This window comes from Lolium perenne, chromosome 6 (genome assembly GCF_019359855.2).
Source record: "Lolium perenne isolate Kyuss_39 chromosome 6, Kyuss_2.0, whole genome shotgun sequence".
NCBI classification, from domain to species: domain Eukaryota; kingdom Viridiplantae; phylum Streptophyta; class Magnoliopsida; order Poales; family Poaceae; genus Lolium; species Lolium perenne.
In genome coordinates, this window is record NC_067249.2 from 18,253,094 (window position 1) to 18,265,007 (window position 11,914).

Consider the following 11,914-nt stretch of genomic DNA (forward strand, 5'->3'; position numbering starts at 1 on the left):
TAAAATTCTCTATCTAAATAAAATAGAAAAAAGAATTTTTGAAGACAAATAAGAATAAGTCTTAATTTGATGATTTAAATAAGGATTTAAATCACACATATTATTTTCAATAAAGAAAATAAGTCCATTAATGCATTTGGACTTTAAAAACACCTTGACAACATTTCAAGGTTGTATTTACCCTAAGATAAGTATCTCCAAATCATTCTTAGTAATTACCTCTCACATAAAATAATAAGACATCGGAAAGGGGGGAACAAACCCTAAAAATGGAAAGCATGCATAATTGCTTCTTTAACCATTGCCCTTATTGGACAATGATGCTATTTTTCAGAGACAGAGGACAAGGGTCAGTCCACACCATCCAACTGAAAAACTTTGCAGTGTTCAGGCAAGTTCATCACTTGCTCATGTCATTTGAGTATTTCTATCAAATTACTTGCAAAGTACTATGATTATCACTATTGCATAAAAACCAAAACCACTACTTTCATAACTATGAATATGACTATGTGGTGGGCAATGGAACCATGGATTGTGTTGATATGGTGGAGGTTCCATTGCAAGGGTTTATATCCATCTAGGATTAAACAACAAATGTCGCCAGTGATTCTTGTGCCGTAATACCCGTGTTAACCATAAGATCCGGAGTGGGACGGAATAGTCAAAAGTGTTTCCACCTCTCGTTCATCAACGGATGCGCTTTACCGTAGTACACTTGTAATCCAAGGGGGCAAGAGGTGAGGCTGGGGAGTCCTAAGTCCCCACGGCATAGTCTGTAGTACACTTGTCGCCCGAAGGAGCAAGCGGTGAGGCTGGGGAGTCCTAAGTCCCCACGGTATTGCGGTCTATGATGGGTTGCAGCTACCGGCGTAGGAGTGTATGGTAGAGCCCAGCACTGTCGTCGTGGTCGGGGTCCACCTTGAAATCTACAGGAATAATGGGACCGGCGTGGACCCAGGGTCGGGGCATGCAACAAAGGGTGGGTGTTCGAGGTAGCGGAGGAACATGATTGGCTAGACCTTATACCGGGCCTCACACCGAAGGAAGTGTGGACGGGAAAGCTGCCCGGTTGGCACCAAGGTTAAGATATCTTATGGGTAAAGCAACACACCTCTGCAGAGTGTAAAGAACTGTGACCTGTCACTCCCTGTTCCGGGATATGGAACTGCGAACGCGGCCGGAAAGGAGCTCCATGAAGTTCTAGTATACCGGTGAAGGCTGACGGACATAGCTTTTGGAAATAAAAGCAATCTCTTGAAGAAATGTTTATCAAAACTTGCATTGGTATTAGACTTTTTGGTCTAATATCGTAGTTAGTGCATTAAACACCTCTTATCTATAATGAACTTGTTGAGTACGCTCGTACTCATCCCACTCTTAAATCCCTTGCTTAGATTGTCTGAATTGTCTGGAGGAGGACTACGACAACAATGAAGGAGCCGAGATCATCGGCTATGAAGAACCAGACCTCTCTGGAGGTATCGAAGGCGTAGACTACCTCACAGTCTACGGAACCGGGGAGGCTTCCGGAGGAGATCAAGCCTAGAATCATCTAGTAGGAATAGAAGTCGAGCAGCGTGAACTCTTAATACTTAGCTGCTCGAGAGAATAAATGTACACCTTAATGAGACATCTATATTGTAAGTTAAGTTGGGTTCGCCTCGAACCCAGGAGTATTCCTCTTAGGACCCAAGAGGAGCTCCGAGACGATATGTGTATGATTATTGTAATATTAAATGAATGAGTTATGGACCTGCTATGTTCTGTTGTACTACTCTGAGGGATGTACTATTTGCGGAATGGTACTTCGTGAATGTTATATCAAAGACTGGCATACTACAACATGCAGTGGTATGCAGGGTCACCACAGTTGGTATCAGAGCAAAAGCTTTGACCTTAGGTTGGAACCTAGTAAATGGGACCAAACGTTAGGAGTCAAATAGGACTAGTAAAGAATTCTCTAAAAATATGGTGTATATTCAATTGAGAATACAACAATCATATCTTTTAGTGCGATAATTCTTTATTATCTCTATTATGATGCATTATTACTAATCTTATAATCTTTCTATTTCTATAGCCAACATGGCAAGTTCACGCCCGGGACGAAACGTGAAAGTGATGGATTCCACACTGAGTGAATATGAAGGAGGACTTGCAGATATTCTACGTGCCATGTTACTTGAATTTGGGTGTGATCCCCAGATCCAAGTAAAGAAATACATGTACTACGATGGTACTGTATTGGCAAAGTGTAGGGTAGGACTGCGACTTCCCGAATCTTTGGGAATGAGCGTAGTAATGCCAGCAGGTGAAGCCAGAACTATCAACACAGCCTACCATATAGCCGTTATGAGAGCCATCACTGATATTCGGGAGCATAAGACGAAAGAGCTTATGGGTTCCGAATTCACCCACATTCCTCATATGCAGGAGGAAGAAGATCCCATGCTTAACCACTTCAAATATGCAAAACGCAAACCAATAGCAGCTGCAAAATACATGGATAATAGCCGCAACTTAATATCATTGCTCTTTCAGTTGAACCATCATCTGACGAGAGCAATTGATACGATGCTAGAGGAGTTTACTGAACCCAAGGAGGAGACTAGGGGGAAAGAACCTATGGAGAATGTGGTGCATACACCAGTTTACTCAGCTGGTGATTACATTAGTATTGATCCTCTTGAGCGTGAAACTATACCCGTTACACCTGGGAACTATCTGGGTAGTTCCTATGGGGGATATGAGGGTGGAGAGGAATCCGGAAACAATCAGCGTTCCGTGACTCCTATAGAAAACTCCACGGGTTGGCGTTGGGGATCTGATACTGGAACTCATAGTACTTCAGTGTATTATGACGGAGAGATGAATGAGGACGCCACGACCCAGAACCAGATGTAATTTTTTCCCACGATGATTTTGATACATTATACGTTTTTTTTCGACGTCGTATGCAAAAGTTAATGCGGTTTTACCATTTTTCAAACATTTTTTTGCAATAAATGTGAAAATTCAAATTTGTTAATATTCCCTAATAGTAGGTTGCATAACATACATGAATCTCAAAAGATTTTTTTTTTTGAATAATCTATCATTTTCTTTTCTATTTTACAGTGTTAAAAAAGGCGATCCACGGGAGGGGGGGGGGGGGGGTGGAGGTGCGTGGGGAGCAGAAAAACCTTTTGCACCGGTTCGTGTTACGAACCGGTGCAAAAGGTAAAGATCCCGCACGAACCGGTGCTAATGCCCCCTGGACGTGCAGACCGCACGAACCGGTGCTAATGACCCCTTTAGCACCGGTTCGTGCCAAATCCGGTGCAAAAGCACTTTCGAGGACAGGATAAAAGCCCTTGTTTCTACTAGTGAATAGGAGGGGGAGCACACTTTGGCTGCCACCGCAGTCTGCAGATAATACAAGAAAGAAACTTGTTTATTCAGAATCATCGTTCCAGAATTAGCAAAACTAAGTACTTCTGAAATTATTCGCAAAGATCGTGTAAATTAGTTCCTTTGTTGACATCTTTGCTACCACAAATGTTTTTACTATTTACTGGATAATGTGAAGGCATCTACCAGCACTAATGTTTTTACTATCCATTTCTTATTACTGAGGTTAATTTGACCACTGTTTTTTGCTTTACAGATATTACAGCAGGTAAGGATTGAACCATGCCTTGGTCAAATTCCCTACTATTGGGAGGAAACCCTAGCCTCCGGGTCGCCCTCGGGCGACTCCGAGGCGACCCCCGCGCCGCCGCCCACCGACCCCTCCCCCACCTCGCCAACAGCTCCCGCCGCCGCCGGAGGAGGCCGCGCCGCGGCGGACGGAGGCGGCGGGGAGCACCTCCGGCTCTCTTCCCTAAAAATCCAAATCCCCCGAGCTCCCCCAACCCCCTCCTCTTCGTCTGCCCCTGCGCGCCGCCGGCCCTGCCGTGCTCGTCCTCGGCGCTGCTCCTCCGCCGCGCGGGCGTGCTGCCCTGCTCCGCCGCGCGGCCTGCTGCCCGTGGGCGGTCCCGTCGAGGAGGCGGCGGGGCGTCCTCGTCCCTGCGCGTCGCCCTGGCGTTGGCTGCTGGGAGCCCTACGTCCCCGTCCGTTCTGGCCGTGGAGGCCACGGGGCTGGGCCTGCCGGCTGCCCTCCGCCGTGGTGAGGCTCTCCGGCGTCTGCTGTGCGCCGCTCCCTGGTGCCATGCGGGCCTGCTGGGTCGCAGTGCTCCTCTTCCATCCCCCGCTGGTTCTGGCCGTGGTGGCTCGGGTCTCCTCGCGTGAGGCTTGCCCCTGGCTCCTGTGTTTCCCGGCCTTCCATTCTCGCCCCGGGTGTCCGGCCGTTGATCCCGGCCCCCGGCGCGCGGCTCGGCTTGGACGGCCGGCGATGTGGGCCCTCTGCAACTCGACCGCTCCCCCTTCACTGGTGGCCCGTGTCCACCCCTCGCCGCGGTCTCCTGCAGGGTGGGGGAGGTTGGCCTGCCCCGATGTTTTGGTGTAGTTGCACATCCGGGCGAAAGCCTATGGACGACGACGCCTGCGGGCGCCGTGCTCCTCCGTGGAGGCGTCCCCTTGGCTCTGTGCACCTCCCGACACACTTGGGGCAGCACTCGCCTCTTGTCGGCCCGCTGGCCGCCCGCTCGTATACTTGCGGGACGAGGTTGTTGTCATGGTGGCCCGACAGAGCTGCCTGGACGTCCTGGGATTGCCTCAGCTTGCGCCGCCCTTCGACCACGGGGTCGGCACACCGGTGTCGTCGCCCCAGTCTCGGCTATCCGACGCCCTTCGACTGTGTTTGGTCTCGGCAGCACATCGCCTTCAGCAATGCTGGCGGCACACCGGTGTCGCCGCACGGACTCGGCTATCCGACGCCGTTCGACTGTGCCGGGATGCTTCTTCGCGTGCTCTTGTTGGTGTCCTCGTATTCCACCACCTGCTCCCCTGGTCTGCCTGCCTGCGGTATGTATTCCTCCGGAGATACCCGTTTAGCGGTCGGCTTGAGGTCCTCAAGGTGACGTCTGGTTGTGGCCTTGTCTGGTTCGTGCTTGTGGCGTGACTCTTCCCCGCATCACCCTTCGACCACGGGGTCGGCACACCGGTGTCGTCGCCCCAGTCTCGGCTATCCGATGCCCTTCGACTGTGCTTGGTCTTGGTTCTGCAGGTCTTCGTCGCCGCCCCTCGCTCGCATGCCAAGTCATAGTGACTGTCCTTTGAGGTGCTAGCCTCCCGAGGGGGTTCGGTTGGCTTCGGTTGTGCTGACCTTCCCCTTCCCTTGTGTTCTTTTGTTTCTTTTTTTGTTTTTAGGTGTCTTCTTCTCCCCTGTACCCCCTGTATCTCCTTCTATCTGTTTGTAAGAACATGAGCCTGCCAGGCTACTTTCGTGGAATATAACAAGCGGTGGGGTTTTTCCCCCCGTCAACCTCGAAAAAAAAAATTCCCTACTATTTGTTCAGATTGTATTATACTCCAGATCGGAAGAACTACCTTCTTACAAGTACGTGAGATGCATGTATACGTACTCCAATGTAATTGTGCATCCTATTAATGCAATTGCAAGTATCTTTATGTCACCATGTTTCATTCATCTAACTGACCAACACAATATTATATCTTACTATTTGTTAGTGAGTTAGTTGACAACATGGCATTCAGATTGGGTCGCCACTGAGACCCGAGGGGCGCCCCAAGAAAAGCTAATCACGAGAGTTTATTACAACATAAATAACAACATGCATAGGCCAAAGTTAGGAACATTTTACTGCTGATATAAATCGAACTTTCTTATTTGTCCAACAAAATAGATTTGGGACATTAGTGTAGTACAAATAGATCACATAGCTCTCAGCCAACAAAAACTAAGGAATTCAGTGACAAGATTAAACAAGTGTACCAAAACAACGTTATATTCTTTTTTATGTATGCACGATCCATGGCTAATTAATCTTGTTTTTACATCCGAAATGTCCCCTCATCCATCTTTGTATGAACAAAATAAAAATATCATCATCAATGTGTTAAAAATGTACCTCAATAACAGAATTAATCTTGCCCAGGGCATAGCTAGCACCTAGCAGCATGGTATTTGCTCGGTCACGTATCTTTCAGTCGGATGAACAGCAGGAACTCGACCAGACCATCGATCTCTTCTGGTTTGTCGAACCATCCAAGAATGTCCGTCAGAAGCACCAGCTGAACAAGCAACAATATAGAATCGAAGTTCAGAAGAAATTACAGATAATTTTAGCGTGTATTAACAGCTACCTAACGGTACTGTCTCGAGCACATTTCTCTCGATATCATCAGCCAATTTCACGGTAATGTCAAACATGACCCAGCTAGAAACGACCACGCATTTACCTGTAAAATCAAGCAGGCAATTTCTTATCAAGGAAAAGGGAACAATGACGAGCAAACCACTCCTACATGTAAATTATGACCTCGGCATGTACCTCGTAGGAAGCATGAACATAATTCGGTGTAAAATATCCAGCAGCAAGCTAGAGAAGCATCCTTACATGCGAGCTGTAGTCCACGAGAGGATCTTGAGCACGGTGGCATTTCCTCGCAAGCGCGGACACGACTCTCACCGCAACCCGGAGGTTCTCCTTGGAGTGCCCACGCACCATCCCACCGCCTCGGTCCGCCACCGAGAGGTCTTGCCAGTTGCCAGAGCACGGGGTCCCGGGACATGATCCTCGTCGAGGTCGCGCGGTGGCTGGCCGCCGCTCGCTTTAGATGTGATGAATTTTGTTGCAACGCTCGGGACGGCGGCCGGTGTTGGATTGTAACGTGGACATGACACGGAGAGCCGGAGAACCCATCGAGTTGTGATCGAACTACATATACGATGACATGCATCACGTGCCAGTTTTGGTTTGCTTAATCTGACGTGGCACATCACCTACGGATGTCAGCTTCCAGTTTCATGGGTTAATCATGGAACAAACTCTTGGAACATATATGTGCTAATCATGCCGAGTTTCACTTCAAAAAAAAAAAAAAATCATGCCGAGTTTCATGGGTTCGTGTACCCTTCCCAGGGATCCACCAGCTGATATGGTCAAAATAAAAAGGAAGAATATGCCCTCTCATGTAATTAATTCCACGTTATATTGTGCTACTATACCTTGACTCGTGTGAGAACAAAGATTTTGCCATTTTTAACTTGGATGGCACGATGACGTGGGCATAGCACAGTGGTTGAGGTTGTTGTGGTGCACCCTAACGACCAGAGTTCAAGTCCTGTCAAGGACGAATTTCTGAAATTATCACGCCAAGTCCCGGTTCTACTATATCACTAGTGTTCTAATTTCTCCTAGGCACTGTTTCATTTAAAAAAAAACTTGGTTGGCACAAGTTTCTGGAACTTTCATCTTACACTAGTTGAATGCCCGTGCGTTGCTAAATATTATTATTTTCTGCATATGTAAACATAATACATCTAAAAATTCACCCATAAAGAAATATAATATTCAATAATAAAATTATCCCCTTTTAAGGTGCAATTCGATAAAAAGCTATAGTTAAATTTTCATATGCATAGAAAGTAAACGTTGATCTACTTATATCATTCTCAAGCTAGGTGTCCATGCATTGCTATGAAATAAAAAACATAAATATACACAATATTCTACTGATCAATAGCTCGAGAACAAAGCCCATTTCCAACATCGTCTAGACGAACGTGGCTTCATCCTCGCGCTTCTCTGTCACCAACAACAAGCACAAAGCTCTTCTTTTTCTTTCTCTATATGACATTTGGTTCTTCTCAATCACCAGTGTGTAAAAATAAGGCAATATGCAATCTTTAGAATCCATGGTATTTGTTTTAAGCTTCAATCTAGCATGACAATATGTTCAAAATATAGTAAGGTCCATAGAAGGAGCAAACAGGGTCATATATATGCAAACTTCTCGTGATCAACAACACACGTTAATGCTAACATTCAACTTTTTAAAATTTTGAGCACTCGGAGATTAAAAAATCTGAGGGACGTAAAAGCACTCAGGAGATCAACAAAAAAAATGATTGTCAGCACTTAGATCAAGTTCACGCTACTTTACATCTTTGGACTTGTATCTCAATTAAACCTTATAAGTTGTCATGGCTTGTTGTCCTTGAAATGTCTAAATCGTACCATTGCCAAACCGGAAAATAGTAATCTGAATTAATCCATCTATACATCACAACGGCAGAGAATAAGATTTTTTTCATAATAATAAAATCGACTGTGCTATGCACCTTCATTTTTTCCTTTAAATGCAAATACCAACAATATCAAAATACATAAAGGAATAAAGGCATCAAGTTTGATTGTAGATCTGCATTGCAAAATTATGTATCTGAACTAATTATTTTTCGAAATTTTGTGTCCAAGAAAAACAAGCAGTGCGGTACCAATCATGTCTCCTCGTTGACCATCACACTATCTCTGTAGTATGCATATTTATCTTTCAGCGTTGTAGAAAACTATCACCCACGGTTTGGGCAGCTAAACCAAAATATGTCACTGACTATACATACCTTGAAGTTGCATGATGGCCTATTCATTGGTATTTGAATAGTTTCCAAAGTTTCTTGGGCACTTCGTGATGACCTCACGATGATAAATTACCTAGCATCGGTATTGAATGGATCGTACCGAACAAGGGGGGGGGGGGGGGTGAATGGCGCTACGGCAAGTTTTAGTCTTTTTCAATTTTTATGCAACGGAAGGTAAAGGTGAGAACTTTAGCGATAGCGGTGATCCTACAATGATTCTAGGACAAGTGCAACAAGTAAAGGAATCAACAAGATAACAAGAGTAAGGAGCGAGATAACCGGGGGCGCGGAGGCGAGGCGAGGTTTGTTTCCCGCAGTTCCTTCCACAATAGGAAGTACGTCTGCGTTGAGGAGGTGCTAGTCTCACACAAGAGACTAGACGGCCACACCACGAAGGAAGGCCTCACCTTCTTCCTCGAGAGAGCTCCACGAAGGTGCTCTCCCTCTTCCACTAAGGCACCGGTCGAGGCGGTGATTCCTTCACAAGGTTGGGGCGAGCTCCACACACAAGGATGCTCCCAACACCCTATGGGGCTAGTACATCACCAAGCTAGGCTCCATAGCTGCACATCTCCAATGCTCCACCATAGGAACTGTAATGTTCCAGGTTTAGAGACGATCGAGGGGTAGATTTTAGAAAGGGATGTGCATTGCATAGTAAATTCTGGGGAAATTTCGCGCTTTTACACAAAAACTGCATCGAAGAGGGACAAGTTTCTCTCTCGACACCTTACAGGGTTAGGGTTTCGAGAGTGCGACAAACTTGCTTCTCACTTCACTAGTTTAGGGTTTTGAGAAGAGAGAGGAGAGTTGCTTGATTGAATTCCAAATGATATGACATGGTTGAATTCAAACCAAGGTTGAATTTGAATTTCAAATTCAAACATTAAATAGTTACTTAAATAATTCAAATGAAGAAATTCATTAAGTAAATAATCAATAATAATCAAGATAAACAATAATATTAAAGTAAAGCATTAGAGAAAATTTTGAGCTTTATTGATCATCACACACATTACAATATCATTACAATATTCATAAGTGAAATAAAAGAATAATTCAACACATTACATAAATGGCAGAATAGAAGAAAGGAAAATAAAGACAAATTACAAGTTAATATCCTAGTCTAAATTTCTACAAGAACATCTTCACTTAATCTTGGACTTGATGATCTTCTGGATCATCTTGATCAATTCCTGATTCCTGCATACAAGCACAACAAAGAAAGAAGTTATGCCAAGTGGCATAGCCACTTGGCAGGTTAAAAAAAAGAATGGAAATAGAGGATAATATCAAGTCTGCCGAGCTGATCCTCTCCAAAGCCAAGTTCACAGGATCTGGTTCACACAGACACACAAGCAGCACACATCGTGTGCATGCTCAACACCCAGGCACTGCCTGTGCATGTGGCACAACACACACACAGCATCAGTGAGTCACCAAAGTGACCAGAGCCAAGCTGTCGACCAGGGAGAGCATAGAGGCACCATACTTAACCTTTTCAGTGCTCAAACCCTAGTCATTTGCTCATCCATCGACAGCAGCAGTGGTAAGTTCACCAAGAACAGCAAAGCACACCAAGAACAGGTGAACAGCTAGAGCTGTCTCATCTATTCACAATCACCAGAAATTAAACCAAGATCTCAAGCTTGCTAGGAGGAGAAGGGCAAGCAAACCAAGCATCACAGAAGAAATCCTCTACAACAACACTTAATTCTAGGAGCTGGAGTGAGGTATACCACACAAAAGCCTGAGCAAGATCATACCTTGCTCATAATTAAGCATACAATGCATCACTGGAGCACAGAAGGGTAGATTACCCTGTGTGTGTCATCATTTGGCTGCCAAGCCATTTGGTGCAAGCACAGATGGGTAAGACCAATAGGTTAACATCCTAAGGGAACAACAGCTATGCAAATCCATGCATAACTAGAGGAATCCAGCCAAGAATGCAACCATAGTTAGCCTAAACCACTCACTAAGCACCTACAACTAGCTAGACCATCAGATTATAGACAATTACTTGTCTATATATTTTTGTCAACACCAAAAGGTCACTGGAAGTCCAAGATTGGATCAAGCCAGTGAACAATTATTCCATTCCAGTCAGCCAACATAAACCATGGCAAATCACAGATAGGGGAGCAACCAGGACAGCAACACAAGTGCTGCCAGGGCCACCTCAACCCTGAGCCAGCACAAGAACCTATACCTCATTATCCATTTGGATTCAGTAGAGGGCTAGGGTACACAACTGAGAGCTGGCATCCATCTAGCCCTGTCACAATTAATTAGATGATCACAACTGCAAAGCAGCTCACATCACTTATCCACTTCAGTAAAATTCAGGCAACACGGATAAGTGAACAAAACAAATAAATCAAAGCACCAGGGCTTTGCAGTGATCCAATGGACCAGTGCAAGCAACAGCAGTTGCTTAAGCCAACAACAATACACACCAGGTTAAGTCTGTATGATACACACACAGCACAGAGTGAGCAACAGTGAGCCACAAACACCAAAGAGCAGCTTTTACAAGCAACTGGAGATCATATGATCACCAGAAGCTTGATAGAGCATGCTACTGCATGCTAGAACTCATTCTAAGCAAGTAACACATGAACAGATAATTAAATAACTGAATAATTGCATCACAGATAAGGGCATCAGGCTTTATAATTGTATCCAGAAGCACATCAAAGGCTTGATGAACCAAAGGATCACAATGTACAAGAAAAGCACATGACAATTCATCACTGAATCACACTGCTAAGCCAACAGTACAGCTCAATGGAGCATAATCATGAACCAGAACTCAATGAACTAGCCCAGAGGCACTGGCACTTGTTAATATACAAGAATTAACCACCACAATCAAGCCAGGGACAAGATTAAGCACAGCAGTAAGCTAAGCACAGCAGAGCATCAAGCAACAGCAGGAGCTACTAAATTACACAGGGCATCACAGCATGCTCATAAGCACTAATTCATGAATCGCCACAAGTGAGCAATTGAGCAAGAACAACACAAAGAAAGCAAGCATGGTCACGGCAAGCATCTCAACCGGCAGATGCAGGCCAGCAGCTGAGCAAGACCAAGTACATGAGGAGAAAAGGAAGCAGAGCGAGAGAGGGAGAGAAGGAAGCTACGGTTACTCACCAGGGAAAGGAAGAGCAGAGCTCGGCCATGGCGGCTACGGCGGCACGCGCCGGAGCACGGCGGCGCCTGGCCAAGCCGGGCCATGGTGGTGCCACGGCTGTTCGCGCCCACAGGGGCGAAACCACAGCAGCGCCGTGACGCCAGGGACGTCGGCGGCGACGAATCGCCGCGGAACTCCACGGTAGACGAGCAGAGGCGAAGGGGGCACGACGAGGAAGCAGC